The sequence below is a fragment of the Phocoena sinus genome, chromosome 16 (genome assembly GCF_008692025.1).
Source record: "Phocoena sinus isolate mPhoSin1 chromosome 16, mPhoSin1.pri, whole genome shotgun sequence".
Taxonomy (NCBI): domain Eukaryota; kingdom Metazoa; phylum Chordata; class Mammalia; order Artiodactyla; family Phocoenidae; genus Phocoena; species Phocoena sinus.
In genome coordinates this window covers 56,756,921-56,763,058 of record NC_045778.1, presented here as the reverse complement: position 1 = coordinate 56,763,058, position 6,138 = coordinate 56,756,921, and the positions used below count along the sequence as shown (strand labels likewise).

Genomic DNA, 6,138 nt, shown 5'->3' with positions numbered 1-6,138 from the left:
TCTTAAACTTTAGTGTACCCACCAAAGAACCCACTTCCAAAGATTTAGATTCAGTAATCAGATCATTCTGAAACTGACTCTTTTAGGTAAAAGAAACAGGTCCCAGTCGCGCTGGGTGTACATTAAGACATCCAAAGTTGTTTCCTTTTCTTTTTTTGTGGCCATGCTGCACGGCTTGCAGGATCTTGGTTCCCTGACCAGGGATCGAACCCGGACTCCCGGCAGTGGAAGTGTGGAGTCCTAACCACTGGACCATCAGGGAATTCCCAGTTGTTTTCTTTTTTAAATGAAATGCTTGATTTTAATTTCATTTTGCTTTCATGTGGCATACTTTTTACAAAAATTTTTATTGGAGTATAGTTGATTTACAATGTTGTGTTAGTTTCAGGTGTACAGCAAAGTGAATCAGTTATACATATACATTTATTCACTCTTTTTTAGATTCTTTTCCCATATAGGCCATTACAGAGTACTGAGTAGATTTCCCTGTGCTATACAGCAGGTCCTTATTAGTTATCTATTTTATATATAGCAGTGTGTATATGTCAATCCCAATCACCCAATTTACCCCTCTTCGCTCATGTGGCATACTTGACTCTGTCCAAAAACCATTGAAAAATATATCCCCAGAACACAAACAAAATTGTGGCTAACTGAATAGGAACAGTATCTTCAAAAATAAAGGCAATGGATTTGTAACGTGAATTACTTACTACTGAGAGAAGAAAAGTCACTATCTTACAGGTAAATGAAGCATTTGCTGGCAGTTTTGTGGAAATCCAGAATATTGATATTTTACCAGAAAGTTTTCTGCCCACAATGTGCACATGCATCAAAAAGCAAAGGAGGGGGCTTCCCTGGTGGCACAGTGGTTGAGAGTCCGCCTGCTGATGCAGGGGACACGGGTTCGTGCCCCGGTCCGGGAAGATCCCACATGCCACGGAGCGGCTGGGCCCGTGAGCCACGGCCGCTGAGCCTGTGCGTCTGGAGCCTGTGCTCCGCAACGGGAGAGGCCACAACAGTGAGAGGCCCGCGTACCGAAAAAAAAAAAAAAAAAAAAAAAAAAGCAAAGGAGGAAAACAGTATGGCAGTTCCTCAAAAAATGAAGCATAGAATTATCACGTGACCCAGCCAGTCCATTTCTGGGTATATACACAAAAGAACTGAACGCAGGGATTCAGACAGATTTTTGTACACCCATGTTCACAGAAGCATTATTCATGATGGCCAGAAGGTAGAAGCAAACGTTGGATGGAAAACATCCATTGACAGATGAATGTATAAACAAAACGTGGTATATGCATACAAGGTAATATTATTCTACCTTAAAAAGGAAGGAAATTCTGACACATGCTATAACATGGATGAAACTTGTGGACCTATGCAAAGTGAAATAAGCCAATCACGAAAGACAAACACTGCAAATTCCCTGGCAGTCCAGTGGTTAGGACTCCAGTCTTTCACTGCCAAGGGCCGGGGGTTCGATCCCTGGTCAGGGAACTAAGATCCCCCAAGCCGTGCTGTGCGGCAAAAACTAACAAACAAACAAACAAACAGAAAAGACAAACACTGTATGATTCCACTTACAAGAGGTACCTGGAGTAGTCAAATTAATAGAGACAGAAAGCAGAATGGTGGTTGTCAGGGACTGGCAGGAGAGAGGAATGAGGAGTTAACATTTAATGATTACAGTTTCAGTTTGGGAAGATGCAAAAGTTCTGGAGATGGATGGTGGTGATGTAATGTGAATGTACTTAATGCCATAGAACCATACACTTAAAAACGTTAAAAATGATAAACTTTATGTTACATGTATTTTAAGACACACACACACAACACTAGAAAGGAGAAATAGCTGATGAAAAATTTGAAATACAGATCTTCCTCCACTTACAGTGGGGTTATGTCCAGTGGGGTTAAGCCCATGGTAATTTGAAAATATCCTAAGTCGAAAATACATTTAATACACCTAACCTACCCAACATCATAGCCTAGCCTACCTTAAACGTGCTCGGAACACTCACATTAACCTACAGTTGGGCAAAATCATCTAACACAAAGCCTATTCTACAATAATGCATTGGTTATCTCATGTAATTTATTGAGTACTGTACTGAAAGTGAAACCCAGAATGGTTGAATGAGTACAGAACAGCTGTAAGTGTATCGGTGGTTTGCCCTCCTGATCCTGTGGCTGACCGGGAGCTACCTCACTGTCCCTGCCCAGCATCAGGAGAGAGTATCCTAGAGCATATCGCCAGCCCGGAAAAAGATTGAAATTCAAAATTCTGCTGTGGTTCCTCCTGAATGCCTACGATTTTCTCAGCATTGTAAAGTGGAAAAATCTTAAGTCCAACAGTTTTAGGTGGGGACCATCTGTAGAGGTTTATCTGTTATACGTTCACAGTGACAGACTTGTTGCATCTTCTTCAGCATCCCCCAGGTAGATCCCAGAAACTAGGCACAGAAATTCAAGCAACAAACCAAGCAGTGTGACTTTGAGGCCATTAATACACAAAAGGAATCCCGAGAGGATTCACGAACGAGTTAAAAGCGTGCTCTCAGCCTTGCCTAGTTCTTGCATTCTGCTGTTCGTTGCTCTTAAATTCTCAAAGGTGTCCTGAGAGACTTTCCTCAGAAAAAAATGAACAGACCGAAGTGAACGCCGAGTATTTGTGAGGTGATAAAGGAAACTGCCTCCGGGCAGCACAGAGGACCGCACCACAGGCAGGAACTGCATGCGGCTTCTCTAAATGGGATTTAACCCTTTTCTAGGTTGGAGCGGGAGTGTGGCGGTTGAGGGATTGGCAAGGAAGGAAAGGAGCTTTCGATCAGCGGGAGCTGCACGTAGAATTGAACGCTCCGCGAGCAGCCAACGCTCGAGCTGCCCCAGCAGGGTCGGCGCCGCACCGCCAGGTGCCTCAGTTTCCCAGAATGGAGGTCCTGGGGCACCGCCCCCTCTGACGTAATGGGGCGGGCGCATCCAAGGCGGGCCGTCAAGGAGTGCGAGAGCGGGGCGGGCGTCTGAGGGGGTGGGCGCGCGGGTAAGGAGCGTGGCGCCCCCGGGCCGCGCGGGCCGCGCGAGGCGGAAGCTTGGGCGGGAGGCCGGAGGCGGGGCCGCCACGCTGAGTCACGCAGGATTGACCCGCCCGCCGCTTCCAGGGGCGGAGGTGACAGCGGGCCTGGGAGAGGCGGTCGTAGCTGCCCGCTGCGCCAAGGGACCGCCAGGCGGCGGAGAGCTGGTCAGGGGCCGGGCGAGGCCGGGCGGGGAGCCCGGGTCGCTGTCCGGGGACGGCGGGCGGAAGGGACCCGCGCCCCGAGGAACGCGCCGGGCGGCCAGGCCTGCGCCGCCCCTGCCCCGCCACGGCCGCTGCCCCGGCCGGGAGCCCCCGAGGGGCAGCAGGGCGCCGGGCCCTCGTCGGAGTTCTCCGGTCCAGGTCAGTCGGGCCCAGGGAGGTGCCGGGGAGTTGGAGGCCGGGGGGCCGGCAGTCAGAGGGATGCAGACGTGGGCTTTTTAAATGGTGTCAGGCAAGCCCAGGGCTCTTTTCACTGCACCACCCTGCTACTCCGGCAATGAGGCGGAATTTGAAAGCTGGAAAAGAATCCAGCGTTAGTCCAGCCCCCTTATTTAACAGATGAAGAGATTCTTCTGGCTTGCACAGAGTCACATTCAGTCGGAATAGGAGTCCGTGATTCTGTGTCAGGGAGACAAGGGGGGAATGGCTTACCGAAGCAAGAGTAAGACCTGTTTGGCTAGAGATGCAAGTTTGGTTATGGTGGAGTTTTGTACACCTGCATTCCTGCCGCAGGTACTAATGTCCACCAGGCATCAATTTCTCAGAGTATTTAACCTTGAAAAGGATGTCAGTGCTGTCAGTTGAATAAAGGAATATTGGGGTTACAAACAGGCCAGGTCTGCTGCAAATTAGGTGCTGTGGGGAATGCTTGGTGTATAGAGTTAAATTTTAAATGAAAAAAACCCCACTTTAAATGGAATCTCATTATCCTTTATTGTCTATGTCATTTATATTGATATAATAATGAAGGGCACTCACAGCATTATTCTGTAATTGATAACTTGCCTTTAGGTCTATTTTTACAGTAATTCTTTTATAGTAATGTGAGCGTCTTGTGTTTAAACACTTTCATAATCACTGATGCTGTGGTATGTGGCAAGCCAGTGGTAGCACTAATATTTAGCGTTTGAACATAAGTTTAGCTTCACGTGTTTGTATAGCTGAAGTTACAGAACTGATTAATCTGTAGTTGTATACCGAAAAGTGAAGTACCTGCCAGCATACAGGTGTGGTTTCTTAGAGTTGGTGCTGCGTTTATTACTTTCGTAGCATAGAATAGATTCCAGGTGATGAGCAAGTTAGTTTATCCCCAGCACCTGTTTTTCTCTAAATTATTGAATCAAAGGATCTCTAAGACTACCTTCCATCTCCAAAGTTCCCTGATTTTTACGTGTTAATTTGAAACATATGTCACTCATTGTGTCAACGACACAAAGTTTTGAGAAAACATGTTTTTAAAAAATTCTGCGTGATGCATAGTGAATCTTCAAATTCACTGTTGTTCTCAACACTCCCAGTCACTTTATCATTATTGAGCTAACATAAGTGAAAAGAGATTTTTCAAATTACCTCAGTGTTAAATTCACTAAAGTCAGAAACTGGAATAGAGTGCTTTGTGTATGGTGGAGAATAGCTAAAATTTGGCCTGGGGATGGCGTCTGTGCAGCACACAGATAACTTTTGCAATAAGCGGAGAACATTCTGCCTCAGAAAATGTGATAAGATGTTTTTTATACAGTGTTCATATTGTGTGAATTTTCAACTGAGATATGATAATAATCTTCATAGACAATCTGTCCAAATATGTTCAAGTTATTTTGTCTTGCAGCCCCAAAGCAGAGCCTTTCCCATCTCTTGTTTCTTCTTTTCTGGGTCCTTTCTTCTTAGGGTCCCTCTTACCTCGAGAGACCCTTTCACATTCCTTTTTCATCCACATGAAGGAGGCAATTCAGAGCCTCTCTCAAGCACTGATTGAACTTACACTACTTTTTCTCCTCTTAAAGCACATGATAAATCATAATTCTTGAATTGTCATTTAGATCTCCTAAAAACTAAGAGTGGGTGTTCGTTTTTAGAACATAGTGCAAGACTCCATGAGGCTCTCGTTCTGAAAAAGGGTTAAATGGAATGTGTTTAGAGTTTTATTTTCCCTAAACTTGGAGACTGCAATTTAAGAAGCCTCCAGAGCCAGTAAACTCATTTCTCTCTGCCTCAGAAGGAAACCCTTTCTGCAGAATGCATAGTGAATCTTCAAATGCGTTATTCTTCTCAACCCTCCCATTCACTTTATCAAGGTTGGGCTAAATAAGCAAAAAGTGATTTCTCAAATTTCAGACACTTAAGTGATTGTTCAGCTTACAGGTACTTTTTAAATTTGGGGAACTTTTTTAAATGATAAAAGCAATGAAACTACAATGCAAATGGAGGCTTGCATACCCACTGCCAGGTATAAGGTTTGAATTTTTTCTGGGTTTATTATTCTGTCGTTTCTGAAGTAGGTTAATGTATTACCTACCCCACAGCCTTATTACAAGATTATCTGCTTTGAAATTCTCAGTTGTTCTTGATCTTCAGCTAAAGCATCCTTAAAATTCATTCAGAATACTTATGAAAAGTTTTAAACATAAATTCAATTAATATTAAATAGTTTCTTATTGTGCCTTGCTTAGGAAAACATCTGAATAAACTAATCTTCAAGATTGGATAACTTAGTCTCGTTTAGTCTCGTTGGCCAGGAGCTAATTATAAGATATCAGTCTCTTGCCTGGAAAGGCAGAAAGGTCTAAAGTAGCAGTCATGAAATCAGATCACAGATCAGCTCTGTGATGAAAGAGCTGTTAAACCACGGCTCAACAAATAGTCATGGAGCACCTGTATCTGTTCTTGGTGCTGGGGATACAGCTGTGAACAAAGCAGACAAAGCCCTGCCCTCATGCAGTAGGTATTCTGGTGGTGTGGAAGCAAACAGGAAATAAATATGTGAATGGATCATGGTCACACGATTGTAAGTGCTGTGGAGAACCTGAAGGAGGCGTAAGTGAGAAAAAAAGTGGGGCGGGGGA

General features: G+C 44.6%; 1 protein-coding gene across 2 annotated transcripts in view; it reads left to right on the top strand.

Moving 5' to 3' along the window:
• Positions 1 to 3,195: 3,195 nt before the first annotated feature.
• Positions 3,196 to 6,138, top strand: part of DNMBP (dynamin binding protein) — a 110,970-nt gene continuing 108,027 nt past the window's right edge. For both annotated transcript variants that reach the window (XM_032609029.1, XM_032609027.1), the window contains exon 1: positions 3,196 to 3,436. The gene's annotated coding sequence lies outside the window, so the exon portion shown is untranslated. The remainder of the gene's footprint in view (positions 3,437 to 6,138) is intronic.